The following is a 20,205-nucleotide window of genomic DNA, read 5'->3' as shown; positions in this document are numbered from 1 at the left end:
GGAGGGGCAAAAAGGAATAGTCATTAAGAATATAAGCTTTGAGGGCAGTGAGGGGAAAGTATTAGGAGAAATACCTAATGCAGATGACCAGTTGATGGGTGCAGCAAACCACCATGGCACGTGTATACCTATGTAACAAACCTGCACGTTCTGCACATGTATCCCAGAACTTAAAGTATATATTAAAAAAAAAAGAATGTTGTTAAAAAAAAAAAAAGAATATAAGCTTTGAAGTATCTCTGATCTTGACTTTCAATATGCTTCACCACTTAATAGCTATTTGTAACTTTGGGTATGTTACTTAAGTCTTTGTTGCCTAGTCTGAAAACTGAGATCTGTAATGATTTTGCCACAGGGCTGTTGAAGGATTAACAGATAATATATATGTAAAACATACAGCACAGTGTGACATACACAGTAAGCAGCAGTAAGTGAAGCCTATTACATATATCTTCAATAAGTGTTTCTTGGGCACCATAAATGCCAGATACTCTTTAGGTTATCTAGCAATGAACTATAAGGGTGAGAGATCTACTCTAGAGAACTCAGAAGAACTAAAACTACTTTTTTCTAGATTGCCTTGAGAGTTAGTTCAGAAGTCACAAATGAAAAAGTCTTACTATTTTATTCTTTTGTCTCTGACTCAAAATCTTATCTACTATGCTTGGCTCCAAATGACTATTTTAATAACCAAAACGAATACAGGAATACAGTTTTTTAAGAATTTTCAAAGGTATTTTATAATTTGGCATTTTCCTATTCATCCAACCAGGTCTGCCAATTGAACTAATAGAACTCTGGAAGACAAAGAATCTTGTCACTGAGATACCCAAAACAATGTACTATAGTACTTATTATATACTCAAAAAATCTTTGTTGAGTAGGAGAATAAGTAAATGAATAACATTCATTTAGCATAAACTTGAATGTTTTTAAGAACTCTATCATACTGACCAGACAACTTTAAATCATTTTTACAAGCTGCTTGGCCTTGTACTCTAATTTTAGTATTTCTTATAAATGTCTAAGAAAATAATTTTTTTACAAATAAAGAATGATTCTCATATTTTACTATGTATTAAGTTATAAAACTGGGATACAGTCATGGAAATACACAATGTAAATGAAATAGAGTAAAAGGTCCCCTCTTGTCCCCTTATTCCTTTTCAAATCCAGGAACCATCATGTTTAATCATAAAACCATTATGTTTATCTTTCCAGAAGTTTATTATGCACACAGAAATACCAGCCTCCCCTAATACACACCATTTTCTTTAAACACAACATCTTACTAGACATATATATTCAGCAAAAATTTACTGAAATCCAACAATGTAGTATATCTTGTCCTAGGCTGATATAGGTGAACAAGATAAGCAGAACCCATCCCCTTGTAGATGATACATTCTAATGGAAGAGTGGCAATAAACAGATAAATAGGTATGTAACATAAATTAGGAAGTGTGGTTACACTGGTGGTCCCCAGTGAATCACACCTCTTGGTATTACATATTGTGTAGTCCTCAATACTAACTCTGGGCTTGGCCATGTGACTTGGTTTTCATAAGCACTTAGATACTGGGCCCTGTGACTCTTGGAAAGTTCCCTCTTGGGTTCCTGAGCTACCATGTAAAAAAGGTCCAGATACTCTGCTGAAGATGCCACAGAGATGGGGAGAGAGAGCTGCCTGACCAGCCCATTGCAGGTTTCCAGCTCTAGTTGACTCTATACGTCTTTAAGTAGGTGAGTGACTCTAGGCAAGACCAGTGGAAAGACTGCCCAGTTGAGCTCTGCCCAGAGAGCAGAAATGGAGCAAATAAATGTTTGCTGATTTGACGCACTAAGTTTTGAGTTGGTTTGTTACACAACAATAGATAACTGAATCAGGAATTGAAAAGTATGATGGATTTTTTCACTCATACAATTTTCCACAGCAGTATACAGACCTACTCATTCATTATAACATATTGTAAGCAGACACGGAAGGTCTCCACGGACTATAGGAATTTAATAAACATGAACTGTGAGCTTGCTTTATACCCTCCTGCCTTGCAACCTGTTTTTTCCCAAACCCTGTATGTTATGTGGTCATCTAGTCAGTTGGAATCAGCTACTGACAGACCTCAGCAACTTACAGATGAACCCAAGTGAACTTTCCGCCTCACCATGCTATAAAGTCTCCACCCCAGGAGGAGCTATAGCATCATTATCATTACATGCAACCTGTGTGCTGGCATAATGACTGACTGTGTCTGCGCCACTGGGGCCCCTCCTCTACATGTGATGACGTATCCTCTCCCTTCTCCACTGATCCATGAAACCTTCCTGTCACTTTCCCTCAGGGAGACACTGCTTTGGAGAATACTCTCAGTGATCTCTTTCCTTGTGATAGGTAATAAAACTTCTATTGGTCAAAACCTGTGTTTTTGTGGACACTTGTTTGTTGCTTGCTAGGTGAACAAACCCCTTGTTGTTTTTTTGGGGGGGGGGCGGGGGGCAATATTTCTATATTTATCAGCAATCTTGACTTCTTTTTCCACAGACTACTTTTTTTTTGAGACGGAGTCTTGCTCTGTTGCCCAGGCTGGAGTGCAATGGCACGATCTTGGCTCACTGCAACCTCCACCTCCCAGGTTCAAGCGATTCTCCTGCCTCAGCCTCCCAAGTAGCTGGGATTACAGGCACCTGCCACCATGCCCGGCTAATTTTTGTATTTTTAGTAGAGACGGGGTTTCACCATGTTTGTCAGGCTGGTCTCAAACTCCTGACCTCGTGATCTGCCCACCTCGGCCTCCCAAAGTGCTGGGATTACAGGCATGAGCCACCACGCCTGGCCTCCACAGACTATTTATTGATGTCCTTTACCTGTTTTTCAATTGGGTTGTTTGAATTTCTTCCACTGATTTGTAATAGTCCTTTGTATGCCAAGGAAATGAGCCCTTTGCCATAATATGTAACACAGATACTTTCTCTACTTTTTTCAAATAAAAAATTTTGTTTTGCTACACTAGAGTTTTACATTTTTAAGTAGAAGAATTGTTATATCAATATGTTTTCCTTTATAGCTTCTGGGTTTCATTTTATGCTACTGAGAAAAGAAAAACAGCTCAGAGCAGTCTGAGCTATGTGAGGCATGTAAAATTTATCAGGCCCAGAGAGACGTGAGTATGGGACTTCAGTCACACCCTATGCACCCATGCCCAGGGGCAACTGTTTAAAGATATTTTGTTCCTGACTAACTGACTCACCCATTATCTTCATTTTCCTGGAATTTGTGACACAAGGAATAATGTATACCCAATCAATAGCTTGTTATATTAATGTAATTTCTTGGAAACAATTTAGGAATTGCTTCCTTTCATTTCAAAACCTACTTGTAACTGCTGCTAATTGGAGTCTACATTCAGGGCAACTTGAATCCATGCTCCTGGTTTACAATCCTGGACCCTGGCCCAAATAAGCTCTACTTCCATGAATTTTGCCTCAGCTTCTTCCTTTTAGGTGAGCACTATAAAGGACTTTATATTACATGATTATTTAAAAAAAAACTTACCTAAATGTTTTTAGTATATTTAGAGTTTCTTTCCTTTTAAAATCATATTTACATCTCTGCTAAATCCAGAAGTTTTATTTGTATAGAAAATGAGTTATAGATTTGGCTTTAATGTTAGGAAACATTAGCTCATTGTCTAAATTGCCAAAATTTCATCTCTATTATATTCTCCCACAGTGCTTAGCAATGTAGTATAGTTAAGCAAGAAATGTTCATACTTATTGGATCAAATCCTATCATGTACTAGTTGTGCTGCAGAATTCTATAAATTACTAATAATTTCTGTAACAAAATCATTCACTATATAAAGTTGAGAAAAAGAAATAAAACTAAGAAAACCAAACATGATATATATATAAAACTGATATTAAGTAAAAATGAAGATAAACAGACCTATTTTAAGTTAAAATATCCAGGGAAATAGCAGGAGGTGAAATTTATTCATTTATGTAAAAATCTTTTCTTAAACAGCTACCGTGTGGCACACACTCTTGCAGGTACTGTGGACACCAAAAGAAGAAAAATAAATCACAGTCCAAGGCATCAAGGAGTTCCCAGTCTAGGAAGAAAATAGACAAGTACTCAGCCAATTAACTTATAGTGTAACAAGTGGTATAACAGGAATATGAGCAATGCATTATAAGCATCCACTCAACCTAGGATGATCAGGGAAGATTCCTGCAAGAAATGATAAACTACACAGAATTCAGCGGGACAAGCAGAAGTCTGCAAGATAAAGACAGGAAAAGGAAACTTCAAGGAGAGGGCACACATAATGTGTACGAAGTCATGAGGGTGAAAGAGAACATGAGCAATCTGAAAAATAGGAAGTAGTGTGGCATAGCTAACATTTAAACTAGTTTGAGAAATGTGATGGAAAAAGATATGACTGGAAAGATAAACAGGGGCTGAATCATAAGGATCCTTAACTAGTAGGCTAAAGAGTTCAACTGTTAACCTTCAGGCAACACTATTAAACAGGAAAGGGTCATATCCAAATTTCATCTTTACCCCCACTTATTTTGAAAAATTTTAAACCTATAGAAAAAAACGCAAGAATAGTTCAATTAGCACCCATGTAAATTTCACCTACATTCACCAATTAACGTGTTGCCACTTTTGCTCACTCTCACTCTTTTTGCTAAATGGTTTTAGAGTACCTGGGTGGTGTATGGTTTGATCATTTTGTTAAGGTAGTATCTGTCAGATGTCTCTATGAGAAAGGCACAGTTTCCCTTCAGTAGTGATAATCAACATGCTGATACTTTGGGGCTTTGTGAATATTCTTGTCCCTGGCAATCCTTCACACAATGGTTTCCGCAATTACTAAATCAATTATTACTATGGGGACTGTAAAATGGTGATTTTAAAACATCATTCTTTCCACATGTATTAGTCACCATTCTTCTCCAAGAAGAGCCTTTCACTGGATGTGGTACCTCATGCCTGTAATCTCAGCCCACTGGAAGGCTGAGGCAGGAGGATCACTTGAGGCCAGGAGTTTGAGACCAGCTTGGGAGAGGAGAGGAGAGGAGAGGGAGAGGAGAGGGAGAGGAGAGGGAGAGGACAGGGAGAGGGGAGGAGAGGGGAAGGGAGGGGAGGGGAGAGGGGAGGGGAGGGGAGAGGGGAGGGGAGGGGAGAGGGGAGGGGAGGAGGGAGGGGAGGGGAGGGGGGAGGGGAGGAGAGGGGAGGGGAGGTGAGAGGGGGAGGGGAGGTGAGAGGGGGAGGGGAGGGGGGAGGGGGGGAGGGGGGAGGGGAGGGGGAGGGGGGAGGGGAGGGGGAGGGGGAGGGGAGGGGAGGGGGGAGGGGAGGGGAGGGGAGGGGAGGGGGAGGGGAGGGGGGAGGGGAGGGGAGGGGGAGGGGAGGGAGGGGAGGGGGGGAGGGGGAGGGAGGGGAGGGGGGGAGGGGGAGGGAGGGGAGGGGGGGAGGGGGAGGGGAGGGGAGGGGGGAGGGGAGGGGAGGGGGGAGGGGAGGGGAGGGGGGAGGGGAGGGGGGAGGGGGGAGGGGAGGGGGGAGGGGGGGGAGGGGAGGGGGGAGGGGAGGGGGGAGGGGGGGGAGGGGAGGGGGGAGGGGAGGGGAGGGGAGGGGGGAGGGGAGGGGAGGGGAGGGGGGAGGGGAGGGGGGAGGGGAGGGGGGAGGTGGGAGGGGAGGTGGGAGGGGAGGGGAGGGGAGGTGGGAGGGGAGGGGAGGGGAGGGGAGGGGGGAGGGGAGAGGGGAGGGGGGAGGGGAGAGGGGATGGGAGAGGGGAGGGGAGGGGAGAGGGGAGGGGAGAGGAGGGGGGAGGGGAGGGGAGGGGAGGGGGGAGGGGAGGGGAGAGGGGAGGGGAGGGGGGAGGCGAGAGGGGAGGGGAGGGGGGAGGCGAGAGGGGAGGGGAGGGGAGAGGGGAGGGGAGGGGAGGGGAGGGGAGGGAAGGGAAGGGAAGAGAAGAGAAGAGAAGAGAAGAGAAGAGAAGAGAAGAGAGGGAAAATGGAAAAGGAAAGAAAAGAAAAAGCCAAGCATGCTGGTGCAAGCCTGTAGTCTCAGCTACTTAGGAGGCTGGGACAGTGGGATTACTTGAGTCCAGGAGTTTGAGGCTGCAGTGAGTTATGATCACGCCACTGCACTCCAGCCTGAGTGACAGAGTGAGATCTCGTCTCTAAAACAAACACAAGCCCCCTCTTTCAATTTTAATTTTTTTTTAGTCTCAATATGGACGCATGGATTCTTTTAAAAATCAATATTATAATCAATTTCTGTAACTATTAACATTTTTATTGAAGTGAAATTCATATAACATAAAATTAACCATATTAAAGTGTAACCTTCAGTGGCATTTGGTACATTCACAATGTTGTGCAATCACCACCTCCATGTATACTTCCAAAACATTTTCATTACTCATAAGAAATTCCTATGCCTATTAAGCAGTCACTCTACATTCTACCCTATTCCGAGCCCCTGGTAATCACCAATCTGCTTTCTATCTCTACGTATTTATCTATTTTGGATGTTTAATATAAACAAAATCATACAATATGTGATCTTTTGTGACCTGGCTTCTTTTCACTCAGTACAGTGTTTTTAAGGTTTAATCAAGTTGTAGCATGCATCAGCACTTTTTTTTTTTTTTTTTTTTTTTTTTTTGAGACCGAGTCTCGTTCTGTCGCCCAGGCTGGAGTGCAGTGGCACAATCTCGGGTCACTGCAACCTCCGCCTCCTGGGTTCAAGCGATTCTCTTGCTTCAGCCTCCCGAGTAGCTGGGACCACTGGCATATGCCACCACACCTGGCTAATTTTTGTATTTTTAATGGAGATGGGGTTTCACCATGTTGGCCAGGCTGGTCTCGAACTCCTGACTTCAGGTGATCCGCCCACCTTGGCCTTCCAAAGTGCTGGGATTACAGGCATGAGCCACCAGCCCCGCCTCAGCATTTCCTTTTTATGGCTAAATAACATTCCATTGTATGAATATATCACAATTTGTTTATCCATTCAAATGATGACAGACATTTAGGCTATTTCCACCTTCTGGCTATTTAGAATAGTGCTGCTATAAACATTCATGTACAAAAGTATTTCAGTACTTGTTTTCAATTCTTTTGGATATACACGTTCTTTTGGATATTCCACATAGTACTTGTGGAATAATTGGGTCATATGGTAATTCTTATGTTTAACTTTTTGAGGAACCACCAAACTTCTCCATTGTGGCTGCACCATTTTATGTGCCTAACAAAAATGTATAAGGATTCCACTTATTCTACATTCTTGCCAGTTTGTTATTCCATTTTTTAATTATATCTATCCTAGTGAGTATAATGTATCTCTTGGTTTTGATTTGCATTTCCCTAATGACTAATGATGTTGAGCATCTTTTCTTGTGTTTGCTGGCCACTCCATCTTCTTTGGAGAAAAGTTTTTTCAAGTCATTTGCCCAGTTTTAATTGGACTGGCTTTTTCTGTGTAATAGTTCTTTATATATTGTGGATGCTAGACCCTTAAGAGATACATGATTCACAAATAGTTTCTATAGGCCAGGTGTGATGGCTCATGCCTGTAATCCCAGCACTTTGGGAGGCTGAGGTGGGAGGATCGCTTGAGGTCAGGAGTTTTGAGACCAGCCTGGCTAACATGGTGAAACGCTGTCTCTACTAAAAATACAAAAATTAGCCAGGCATGGTGGCAGGTGCCTGTAATCCCAGCCACTTGGGAGGCTGAGGCAGAAGAATCACTTGAACCCAGGAGGCCGAGGTTGCAGTGCGCCATGATCACACCACTGCACTCCAGCCTGAGCAACAGAGCGAGAACTCCATCCCAAAACAAACAAACAACAAAAACAAAACAGTTTCTATCATTCTATAGACTGTCTTTCACATCTCTGACAATGTTCTTTGGTGCACAAAAATTTTTAATTTCAATGAAGTCAAATTTGTCTAATTTTGTTTCTTGCGTTTTCAGTGTCATATTTAAGAATCCATTGTCAAATCCAAGGCCATGAAGATTTACCCCTATGTCGTCTTCTAAGAGTTCTATAGTTTTAGCTTTTATATTCAGGTTGCTGATCCATTTAAGTTAATTTTTTTTATATATGATGTGAGGCAGAGGCCCAACTTCATTGTTTTGCATGCGGATATCCAGTTGTCCTAGCATCATCATTTCTTGAAGACTATTCTTTTCCCATGGAATCATCTACAGGTACTTGTATCCTAACATGTATCTAACATTTTGTGAGTACTTTTTAACTTTCTGACATGACAAATTGTTCTGAGCTCACTTTGTACCTTACCTCTGGTCCTGTTAAGGGGTGCAGTATTTAGAAACTGGGAACTGAAAGCTAGGTACAAATTTCATTTTTGAAAGATGGCTCTGACAGCAGTATTGAAAGAATGAAGAGTGAACCATTTGAAAAGCAAAGCTACCAATTAGAAGACTGTTAATCTGAATGGTGTGAAATAAATATTAGCTTGAGGAAAAGAGTAAAGCCATAGACAATATACTAAAAGATGAATCCTGAAAAGTCAGCAGACACTTAAACTAGTTTGCTAGGAATGACGTAACAAAATACTACAGGTTGGGTGACTTAGACAATATAAATTTGTTTTCTCATAGTTCTGAAGCTAGAAATCCAAGATCAAGGTGTCAGCAGGTTTGGTTTCTTCTGGGTCCTTTCTGTTTGGCTTACGGAAGACCGCCATCTTGCTTTGTCCTTACCTGAGTATTTCCCTTGTGCAGGAATCCCTGGTGTCCCTTTGTGTGTCCAAATTTCCTCTTCTTACAAGGATATTAGTTAGATTGGATTAAGGGAGGAGACCACCCCTCATACTGTCTTATGTCCAATTTCTGCCTCCAAAGAAAGAAGTAAAAACTAAAAGGCAGAAATGAAATCTGCAAGCAGACAGCCCTGCACCACACCCTGGGCCTGGTAGTTAGATCGACCCCTGACCTAATTGGTTATTTGCATAAAAAAAGCACTGTGAACATCCCTGTCCTGTTCTGTTCCTTTCTAATTACTGGTGTATGCAGTCCCCAGTCATATACCTCCTGCTTGCTCAATCGATCACGACCCTCTCATGCAGACCCCCTTAGAGTTGTGAGCCCTTAAAAGGGACAGGAATTGCTCACTCGGGGAGCTCGGTTGTTGGAGACGTGAATCTTGCTGAAGCTCCCAGCCGAATAAAGCCCTTCCTTCTTTAACTCGGTGTCTGAGGGGTTTGTCTGTGGCTTGTCCTGCTACAGGATTAGGGCCCACCCATATGACCTCATTTTACCTTAATTACTTCTTTAGAGATCTAATCTCTAAACGTAGGCACAGTCTGAGGTACTAGGGGTTAGGACTTCAACATATAAATTTTGGGGGGGAGATACAATTCAGTCCATAGTACTTGTGTTTAGGAAAAATACTACTCTACTAAAATCCTATGTTTCTTTTCATTTTGCAGAGAATGGAGAGAACTGCTTAATCAGAAAGTGTGCTAGTTAACTAAAACAAAATGGAATTGACTAGTCACCAGATTTTCAATAAGTCATTCTAATTTTTAAAGCCAAGATACCATATATGCTTAGTTTGATACTGGTTAAGAACAAAAATTCTATTTAAAATCTCATTATTAGTATATTAAATAAGGTAGAAAACTAATGCATTAAAAGTGTATTAGAACATGTTAGTGTGCTTTTTGGAAACTTCTATTAATGGCAACATGAATATTGGATATCCTAAAAATCATCCCCACCAAACAACCAAAAATGCAAGGTGTAAGATAACAAACGCATAAATTTGTAAAAAAGAGCTAAGAACAAAGAGGAAATGAAAAATTAGAGCAGCAAGTAGAAGTTGAGAGTTTATCTGGCATAAGAGGGGTGGCTGATGGCTTTGGTAACTAAATGGCTGAGTTTCAAAACCCGTTAAGAAATAGGAGATAAAGCCAGTAGTCCAAAGTGAGCAGTGAGTTTACATTAATATGTTCTGTGTAAATCCAGCTCCCCTAAAGACTACGCATTTAGTAAAAGAATAATTAGAACCCTTCTACCTTCAACAGAAGGACATAAGAAAGCTCCTACATCATAGCCTGGGCAAAAGTCTCTTCCAGGAATTCAAGACTACTGATTTACCTTCAAATGAGTCTGGGGACTAAATCTATATTAGCTATATAATCTAGAAACCCCTAGACAAAAAAATAACCCCCAAGTTAGTTTCTGGTCCATCAAGCCTGAGTACCTGGAAAAAGCCAACACAAATGTCTTTGAAGACATAACCTTAAACCAAGTTATTGAGAATTCCCAGACAAAAAGATCACATGAAATGAATACACAATATCAAAATATAAATCATGAAGAATTAGTCCACTGTAAATCAATAAAAGACAAAACAAACTGTAGGTTTTGACCTCCTAAAATCAGATAACAAGGTTTTAGGAAAGAGACAACATTAAAATGTTTAAAATGTTTAAAAATGTCTAAATATCTGAAGACATAAAAAGGAATTTAAAATATAAGATAATAAACTATGAAAACAGACTGCAGATTTAAGAAGAACAATAAGAACTGCTTGAAAATCGAAAATGTGGTCACTGAAGTTAAAAGAAACAAAACAATGAAATAGTTAAACAGCATATTGAATCCCAGTAGAAAACAGGTGAACTGGAAAAACAAAATATGTAAAATATAGAAAGGAAGTTGAGATACAGAAGATAGAATAAGAAAGTCCAAAATACATTTTAATAGGAGTTGCAGGAGAAGAACAGAGAATGAAGAAAGGCAACATTTAAAGACAAACCAGCCAAAAATTTTTCTGCAGTGACTTAATGACGTGAATTCTCAAAATCAGGAAGCACAAGTCTCTAGATGAATAAAGAAATCAAAATCCACTCCTAGACACACTATAGTACAACACCAAAAACAGAGATCTTAAAAGCTTCCAGAGAGAAAAAATACATGTTACTTATAAAGAAATAACAATTACAACAGCAAATTTCTGGCCAGTTATGGTGGCTGATGCCCATAATCCCATCACTTTGGAAGGCTGAGGCTGGAGGATTGCTTGAGTCCAGGAGTTTGACACCAGCCTAGTGTTGACAAAGAGTTAAACTGCACTTTTTTTTTTTTTTTTTTTTTTGAGGCAGGGTCTTGCTCTGATGCCCAGGCTGGAGTGCAGTGACATGGTCTTGGCTCACCTCATCCTCAACCTCCTGGGCTCAAAGCAACCTGCCCACCTCAGCCTCTGAGTAGCTGGGACTACAGGCGCGTGCCACTACACCCAGTTAATTTTTTTATTTTTGTAGAGATGGGGTCTTGCCATGCTGCCTGGGCTGGTCTTGAACTTCTGGGCTCAAGTGATCGTCCTGCCTCAGCCTTCCAAAGTTCTGGGATTACAGGTGTGAGCCACCACACCCGGCCTCTGTAAAATATTTGAAAAGATATATTCTGAGCCAAATATGAGTAACTAGTGGCCCATGACACAGCCCTCAGGAGATCCTGAGAACATGTGTCCAAGGTAGTTGGGGCACAGCCTAGTTTTATACATTTCAGGGAGACATAAAACATCAACCAAATACATGTAAGATATATATTGGTTCGATCTGGAAAGGCAGGACAACTTGATGGGGCAGGGGGCTTCCAGGTTATACGTAGATTTAAAAATATTCTGATTGGCAATTGGTTGAAAGAGTTATTATCAACAGAAAGGAATGTCTGGGTTATGATAAGGGGTTGTGGAGACCAAATTTTATCATGCAGATGACCCCAGGTAGCAGGCTTCAGAGAGTAAAGATTGTAAATGTTTCTTATCAAATTTAAGGTCTGTGTTGATGTTAAATGCTGGTTGGCTTCCCCTAAATTCCAAAAGGGAGGAGGGTATAAGGCACGTCCTACCCCCCTTCTCGTCATGCCCTGAACCCATTTTGCAGGTTAACTTTGGAGTGCCCTGGCCAAGAGGTGGGGGTCTATTCAGATGGTTGGGGGGCCTTAGGATTTTATTTTTGGTTTACACTGGGCAACACAGCAAGACCCCATCTCTACAAAGAAATAAGACTAGCTGGGTGTAGTGGTGCATGCTTGTATTCCCAGCTACTCAGGAGGCTGAGGCAAGAGGATTCCTTGAGCCCAGGAGGCCAAGGCTGAAGTGAGCCACGAACGTGACACTGCACCCCAGCCTGGGCAACAGAGTGAGACCCTGTCTCTAAAAAAGAAAAAAAAAAAAAAGAAGAGCAAATTTCCCAACTGCCACAGTGAAATACAATGTACTAGTATATTCAGAATTTTAAGAAAACAACTATCAACCTAGAAATTAATCATATTTCTAAACTGTAATTCAAAAAGAAAATGAAATGAAGATATCTCAGGTAAAAATTGAGTTTAGCATTAAAAGACCCTCACCACAAATGAAGTAGAAAAAGAGAAAAAAGTAGAGTGAATAGAAAAAAAAATAAAGTTAGAAATAAATCCAAATATAAATATAAAATATAAACAGGGTCCCTGGGAAGCAGGACCTCCGAGGGGCTCAGCATTGATCCTGGCTAGGGCCAGGCAACTGCCCTTCCACCTGAAGCAGGGCTTGAGCTCCTCTCTGCCCATGAGGGGACGCCGCTCTGGGAGAATAAGGCCACCTTGACCATGGCTATGTTGTATATATGTCATAGAGATGTGAGTCCATCTCTGCCTTCATGTCTTCCTGGGCTTACTGTTCTTCCTTCCAGCCTGCCCATCCCATCTGGAGATGAGAAAGGTGAGAGTGCAGAAATATGCACTATGAGAACATGTGCCCAAGGTGGTTTGGGCACAGCCTGGAGCAGGGACATGCATGCTCAGTATGGCTCAATACTGATTACAAGATTATGTTGAATGAAGTTTGAGTTCACTATCCTCTGTGCAATGTGTGGGGCAGTAGTGGGTCTGATAGGAATAGTCCTGAATGTATCTTCTATCTCTGATGTCTCCTTTCAGGAATCTGGCATCAACCATTACATTCTTTTTAATGGAAATGAATTATGTTTTAATATACTACAGGTTGTATACTACAGATGAACTATTAAAGTTTATAATGTCAAAACTTTCTTAGACCAAAGGCATCTTTCTGTTAACTAAAAATAAAATTCTAAGTGCCCTACCTGACTAAGGACCCTCTTTTAGGCCAAGAGGACCCAACTGAACCTGAAAAACTAGTTCAGACCATGATGCGAAAGGAGTGGTTAGACATGCCTCATTATACTCTCCTCCCTTTGGAGTTCAGGCACACAACTGACCAGCATTAACATTAAAATAGAGATCCTAAGACTGACAGAACAGACTCTTTGCAGAAACAAGATACCAAACTCCAACCTGACTCTAGTGTAGCATCACATGACAGCAGAGCCCTGAAAGAAACCAAAGTATTTTACCTCAAAATATGTTTCTCTGACATATTTTGCAATGGCCCTACAAAGCTGTCTGTTGTGGGGGAAATTTACATTCTAGAGAATCTTCTTCCCCTTCCAGGACTTTTTCTGATTCTGAAAAGACTGGCTGAGTGCTCTAGCACCTATTAAGGGTCTGAATAGGGAATATTTGCCATCTATTGCCTCTGGGGGTGGAGGCATATGAGACGTCATCTACATAATAAGAACGCTGGTCTCCACAACTCCTTAACCTAGACGCTTCTTTCTATTGATTCCAGGTCTTATAATAGCTCCTTCAACCAATAAGAAAATAGTTGAATCCACCTATGACCTATAAGCCACCCCCCAACACCCCTTGAGTTACTCCACCTTTCCAGACCAAACCACTGTATGCCTCACATGTACTGACTGATGTCTCATGTCTCCCTAAAACATAGAAAACCATGCTATAACCAAACCACCTTGGGCACATGTTCACAGGACATCCTGAGGCTGTGTCATGAGTCATGATCTGTAACCCTAATGAAATAAATTTCTAAACTGTTTGAGACCTGTTTCAGGATTAACATGGCAAATAGGAGGCAGAACTAGCTTGCAGCTCCCACTCAGACAGAACAGTATGTGGAGACTCATGTCATAAACTTTTGCTTCAAGAACTACCACAGAAACATACTAAGAAAGCCGGGAGAATCCACAGACCCTCTAAAGGAACTGTATCACCACTGCAGGCTCCCCAAAATGCCGAAAAACTGTGAGTCTGCTTGCTTTCTGAATGGGGAGGCTCATGATCTGGGGCAAGTACTCAGCCCTAGTCACTAGCTGCCTAGAAATAGACTCGGTGCTGTTGGGGAGTTACAGTTGGAATGAGACTGGCCTTCAGGACTGCGGCCGAGTGGGAGCAGGGTGAGGCCTGTGAGTGCTGGCTTTCCCAGACTTCCCTGGTGACCTGTATGACTCAGTAGAGGCAGCTGTAACCCCCCTGGGAATATAACTTCATTGGACTGGGAACCACACCCTCATCTCCCACAGCAGCCACAGCAAGCCCTGCCCAAGGAGAGGCTAAGCTCGGACATGCCTATCCCTGCTCCCACCTGGTGGTCTTTTTCCACCTGCCCTGGTAGCTGAAGACAATGGTCGTAATCTCTCAGGAGCTCTATGGCCCTGTCCACCACCTGAGACACCTGAAAACTTAACCAGGTGTCCCTAGGGCAAGTTTGCATCCTCCCTATAGGACCACAGCTGATGCACTCTTGAAAGTGCCACCTCCTGGCTGTAGGCCAACCAACACAAAACCAGCACACTAAACAAAAACACAACCAAAGACCTTCACAGAGTCCACTTTACTTCCCTGTTACCTCCAACGGAGCAGGTGCTGGTATCCACAGCTGCAAGATCTGAAGATGGATCATATCACAGGACTCTGCAGACACTCCCCAGTACCAGTCTGGAGCCCAGTACCTCCACTGAGTGGCTAGACCCAGAAGGTCAAAAAAAAAAGTTCAGCTCTCAGGAAGCCCCATTCATAAGACAACAGGGAGAATACCACATCAAAGGGAGGACCCCATGGGACAAAAGAATCTGAACAGCAACCCTTGAATCTCAGATCTTCCCTCTGACATAGTCTACCCCAATGGGAAGGAACCAGGAAAAATTCTGGTAACATGACAAAACAAGATTCTTTAACATCCCCAAAAGATCATACCAGCTCACCAGCAATGGATGCAAACCAAGACAAAAGCTCTGAATTGCCAGAAAAAGAATTCAGAAGGTAGATTATTAAGCTAATCAAGGAGGCATCAGAGAAGGGTGAAGTCCAACTTAAAGAAATCAAAAACATGATACAGGATATGAAAGAAAAATTCTTCAGTGAAATAGATAGCATAAATATGAATAAAAAACAATAAAAACTTCTGGAAATCAAGGACACACTCAGAGAAATGCAAAATGCACTGGAAAGTCTCAGCAATAGAATCAAACAAGCAGAAGAAAGAACTTCAGAGCCTGAAGACAAGGCTTTTGAATTAACCCAATCCATCAAAGACAAAGAAAAAAGAATTTAAAAATATGAACAAAGCCTCCAAGAAGTTTGGGACTATGTTAAACGTACAAAGCTAAGAATAATTGGTGTTCCCAAAGAAGAAGAGAAACCTAAAAGTTTGGAAAACGTATTTGAGGGGATAGTCAAGGAAAACTTCTCCAGCCTTGCTAGAGATCTAGACAACCAAATACAAGAAGTACAAAGAGCACCTGGGAAATTCATCACAAAAAGATTATCGTCTAAGCACATAGTCATCAACTCATCTAATGCCAAGACAAAGGAAAGAATCTTAAGAGCTGTGAGGCAAAAGCATCAGGTAACCTGTAAAAGGAAAACTTATCAGATTAACAGCAGATTTCTCAGCAGAATCCCTACAAGCTACAAGGGGTTGAGGTCCTATTTTAGCCTCCTTAAACAAAACAATTATCAGTCATGAATTTTGTATCCAGTAAAACTAAGTTTCATAAATGAAGGAAAGACACAGCCTTTTCCAGTCAAACAAATGCTGAGAGAATTCATTCATTACCAAGCCAGCACTATAAGAACTGCTAAAAGGAGCTCTAAATCTTGAAACAAATCCGCAAAATACATCAAAATAGAACCTCCTTAAAGCATAAGGTTCACAGGACCCTATATAACAATAACACAATGAAAAAACAAAACAAAACAAAACAAAAAACCCAAGATATTCAGGCAACAAATAGTGCAATGAAGAGAACAGTATCTCAATACTATCATTGAATGTAAATGGCCTAAGTGCTCCACTTAAAAGATACAGAATGGCAGAATAGATAAGAATTTACCAACCAAGTTTCTGCTGTCTTCAGGAGACTCACCTAACATGTAAGGACTAACATAAACTTAAAGTAAAGGGGCTGAAAAAGACATTCCATGCAAATGTACACCAAAAGTAGGAGTAGGAGCAGCTATCCTTGTATCAGACAAAACAAACTTCAAAGCAACAGCAGTTTAAAAAAGACAAAGAGAGACATTATATAATGATAAAAGGACTACTCCAAAAGGAAAACATCACAATTCTAAATATATATGCACCTAACACTGGAGCCCCCACATTTATAAAACAATTACTACTGGACCTAAGAAATGAGATAGACGGCAACACAGTAATAGTGGAGAACTTTAATCCTCCACTGACAGCATTAGACAGATCATCAAGACAGAAAGTCAACAAAGAAACAATGGACTTAAATTATACCCTACAACAAATGGACTTAACAGGTATTTACAGAACATTCTACCCAACAACTGCAGAATATACATTCTGTTCATCAGCATATGGAACATTCTTCAAGATGGACCATATGATAGGACACAAAACAAGTTTCAGTAAATTTAAGAAAATCGAAATTATACCAAGTACTCTCTCAGACCACAGTGGAATAAAATCAGAAATCAACTCCAAAAGGAATACTCAAAAGCATGCAAATACATGGAAATTAAATAACCTGCTCCTGAATGATCACTGGGTCAAAAATGAAATCAAGATGGAAATTAAAAACTTCTTTGAACTGAACGATAATAGTGACACAACCTATCAAAACCTCTGGGATACAGCAAAAGGAACACTAAGAGGAAAGTTCATCATATTAAATATCTACATCAAAAAGTCTGAAAGAGTACAAATAGACAATCTAAGTAAGTTCACACCTCATGGAACTGGAAAAACAAGAACAATCCAGATCCAAACTCAGCAGAAGAAAAGAAATAACGAACATCAGAGTGGAACTAAATGAAATGGAAACAAACAAAAAAAATACAAAACATAAATGAAACAAAAAGCTGGTTCTTTGAAAAGATAAATAAAATTGATAGACCATTAGTGAGATTAACCAAGAAAAGAAGAGAGAAGGCTGTTCGCGGTGGCTCACGCCTGTAATCTCAGCACTTTGGGAGGCCAAGAGGGGTGGATCACCTGAGGTCAGGAGTTCACGACCAGCCTGGCCAACATGGTGAAACCCTGTCTCTACTAAAAAAACAAAAATTAGCCGGGCATAGTGGCACATGCCTGTAAACTCAGCTACTCAGGAGGCCAAGGCAGATGAATCGCTTGAACATGGGAGGCAGAGGATGCAGTGAGCTGAGATCACGCCACTGCACTCCAACCTGAGCAACAGAGCAAGACTCCATCTCAGGAAAAAAAAAAAAAAAAAAAAAAAGAAAAGAAAAGAAGAGAAGAGAGAAGATCCAAATAAGCTCAACTAGAAACACAACGGGAGCTATTACTACTGATACCACAGACATACAAAAGATTATTCAAGGCTACTATGAACACCTTTACATGTATAAATTAGAAAACCTAGAGGAGATGGATAAATTCCTGGAAATATACAGCCTCCTAGATTAAACCAGGAAGATGAAGAATCTCTGAACAGACCAATAACAGGAAGAGAGGCTGAATTGGTAATGAAAAAAACTGCAAACAAAAAAAAAGGCCAGGACCAGATGGATTCACAGCTGAATTCTATCAGACATTCAAAGAAGAATTGGTACCAATCCTATTGACACGATTCCAAAAGAAAGAGAAAGGGGGAATCCTCCTGAAATCATTCTATGAAGCCAGTATCACCCTAATACCAAAACCAGGGAAGGACGAAACAAAAAAAGAAAACTACAGACCAATATCCCTGATAAACACAGAGACAAAAATTCTCAACAAAATACTAGCTAAACAAATCCAACATCATATTAAAAAGATAATCCACCATGATGAAGTGGGTGTCATACCAGGGATGCAGGGATGGTTTAACATACATAAGTCAATAAATGTGATACACCACATAAACAAAATTAAAAACAAAAATCACATGATTATCTCAATAGATGCAAAAAAAGCATTTGACAAAATCCAGCACCCCTTTATGATTAAGATAGCAAAATCAGCATAGAAGGGACATACCTTAAGGTAATAAAAACCATCTATGACAAACCCACAGCCAACATTATACTGAACAAGAAAAAGTTGAAAGCATTCCCCCTGAGAACTGGAACGAGACAAGAACACCCACTTTTACCACTTCTATTCAACGAATATTGGAAGTCCTAGCCAGAGCAATCAGACAAGAGAAAGAAATAAAGGGCATCCAAATTGGTGAAGAGGAAGTCAAAATGTTGTTGTTTGCTGATGATATGATCATATACCTAGAAAACCCTAACGACTCATCCAAAAAGCTCCTAGAACTGTAGATGAATTCGCAAAATTTCAGGATACAAAATTAATATACACAAATCAGTAGGTCTGCTATAAACCAACAGCAACCAAGCGGAGAATCAAATCAAGAACTCAACTTCTTTCACAATAGCTGCAAAAATATAAAACACTTAGGAGTATACCTAACCAAGGAGGTGAAAGACGTCTACAAGAAAAGCTATAAAACACTGCTGAAAGAAATCACAGATGACACAAATAGAAACACATCCCATGCTCATGAATTAATATTAATTCATTAATATTACTATATAGAATATTGGGTAGAATTAATATTGTGAAAATGACCATACAGCCAATAGCAATCTACAAATTCAATGCAATTCCCATCAAAATACCACCATCATTCTTCACAGAACTTAAAAAAAAATCCTAAAATTCATACGGAACCAAAAGAGAGCCCACATAGCCAAAGCAAGACTATGCAAAAAGAACAAATCTGGGAAACTTCACATTACCCGATTTCAAACTATATTATAAAGTCACCAAAACAGCATGGTACTGGTATAAAAACAGGCACACAGATCATTGGAGTAGAATAGAAAACCCAGAAATAAAGCCAAATACTTACAGCCAACTAATCTTCAACAAAGCAAACAAAAACGTAAAGTGGGGAAATGACAACCTATTCAACAAATAGTGTTGGAATAATTGGCAAGCCACATGTAGAAGAATGGAACTGGATCCTCATCTCTCACTTTATACAGAAATCAGCTCAAGATAAATCGAAGTCTTAAATCTAAGACTTGAAACCATAAAAATTCTAGCAGATAACACTGAGAAAAAAACCCTTCTAGACATTGGCTTAAGCAAAGACTTCATGACCAAGAACCCAAAAGCAAATGCAATAAAAACAAGGGTTAATAGATGGGACTTAATTAAACTAAAAAGTTTCAGCACAGCAAAAGAAATAATCCACAGAGTTAGCAGACAACCCACAGAGTGGGAGAAAATCTTCACAAGCTATACATCCGACAAGGACTAATATCCAGAATCTACAAAGAACTCAAACAAATCAGCAAGAAAAAAACAAACAATCCCATCAAAAAGTGGGCTAAAGACATGAACAGATAATTCTCGAAGATACACAAATAGCCAAAAAGCCTATGGAAAAATGCTCAACATCACTAATGATCAGAGAAATGCGAATTAAAACCACAATGCAATACCAACTGACTCCGGCAAGAATGGCCATAACAAAAAAATCAAAAAATAATAGATGCTTTTACACTGTTGGTGGGAATGTAAACTAGTATAACCACTATGGCATGGAAAACAGCGTGGAGATAACCTAAAGAACTAAAAGTAAATCTGCTGTTTGATCTAGCAACTCCACTACTAGGTATCTACCCAGTGGAAAGGAAGTCATTGTACAAAAAAGATACCTGCACATGCATGTTTATAGCAGCACAATTCGCAATTGCAAAAATATGTAACCAGCCCAAATGTCCATCAATCAATGAGTGAATAAAGAAAATGTGGCATATACACACCATGGAATACTACTCAGGCATAAAAAAAAAATAAAATAATGGCACTT

At 40.5% G+C, this 20,205-nt stretch overlaps 1 protein-coding gene across 8 annotated transcripts in view; it reads right to left on the bottom strand.

The window, feature by feature from the left end:
* FNDC3A (fibronectin type III domain containing 3A) overlaps window positions 1-20,205 on the bottom strand; it is a 228,546-nt gene that overhangs the window by 136,651 nt on the left and 71,690 nt on the right. The window lies entirely within an intron of this gene.

This window comes from Pan troglodytes, chromosome 14, assembly GCF_028858775.2.
Source record: "Pan troglodytes isolate AG18354 chromosome 14, NHGRI_mPanTro3-v2.0_pri, whole genome shotgun sequence".
Lineage (NCBI taxonomy): Eukaryota > Metazoa > Chordata > Mammalia > Primates > Hominidae > Pan > Pan troglodytes.
This window is presented reverse-complemented; position numbering and strand designations above follow the sequence as displayed.